Consider the following 1,113-nt stretch of genomic DNA (forward strand, 5'->3'; position numbering starts at 1 on the left):
CAAGTTAAAATAATAATAATAATAATAATAATAATAATAATAATAACTACAAAAAACCTCATTATGGGAAATAATTCTAACAAACCTGAAAGCCATTTAAAAGGGGACAAAAAGTTTATGCTACAAAAATGGAAGGGATTATTCATTCACACAGACTAAATGCTTTTGAAACAGGCCAGGCAGTGCAATCTTCCCTAGGAAAAGACTGGACTAAGGTTAGGGGGGGCTTCACGGGKAGAGGCCTGGATGACAGAGCTTACTGAGAGGACAGACAGTTAGYAGGTGACTGTAGGACCCAGTGGAGAGCCCTATGTGACCGCATAAAGACAGTGTTTAACGTCAAGGCCAATTATGATGCCTTCGGTGCAGTAAAACAAAAAAACGGGAGGAACTGTAGATGACTTTAAACTCATTAACTTATATATCACTTTTTAGGATACTCAAAGACGCTTTCCAAGAGGGAGAAAAGTCAGGATGGGAAAGCCTGACTAAATAAGTGAGTTTTGAGTAGTGACCTGATGAGAGGTAGGGAGTCAGAGTTCCTGATTTTTTGAGGAAGGGCATTCCAAAGGAGTGGGGCAGCAGCAGAAAAGGCTCGGTCCCCTAGGGTAGGATGTTTGGTCCTGATGGGGGTCAGAAGGTTAGAGTCAGAGGAACGGAGATGKCARGTAGGAGAGTAATGATGACGCAGCTCGGTGAGATATGAGGGGGYGAGGTTGTTAGGGCTTTGTAGGTGATGAGCAAGGTTATAATAGTTTTGGGTTTTTCATTATAGTTTAGTTTTAGTTAGTTTGACATTTTGTTTGTCTAATTTAGTTAGTTTTAATTAGTTTTTAGAGTGGGTTYGCTAGTTATTATTAGTTAAATAGTGTTCAGTTTTAGTTTTAGTTTACTTGTACTTTTTAGGTGCAGAATTCAAAAAGGTCAAAAATATTGTATTGTGTGATACGTTGATTAGAWAATGAATACTTGACAGAAGATGCCATTTAAAGAAAAATGTATTCAATTACTGTTTAATAAACAATTGTTGATTTGATTTTTTTGATTTGATTTATTTAACAGGAAAATATTATTAAAAATCAAGCCTGACTCAGCATAATTGCTGTTTTACAG

Source organism: Austrofundulus limnaeus, unplaced genomic scaffold (genome assembly GCF_001266775.1).
Source record: "Austrofundulus limnaeus strain Quisiro unplaced genomic scaffold, Austrofundulus_limnaeus-1.0 Scaffold1089, whole genome shotgun sequence".
Classification (NCBI taxonomy): Eukaryota; Metazoa; Chordata; class Actinopteri; order Cyprinodontiformes; family Rivulidae; genus Austrofundulus; species Austrofundulus limnaeus.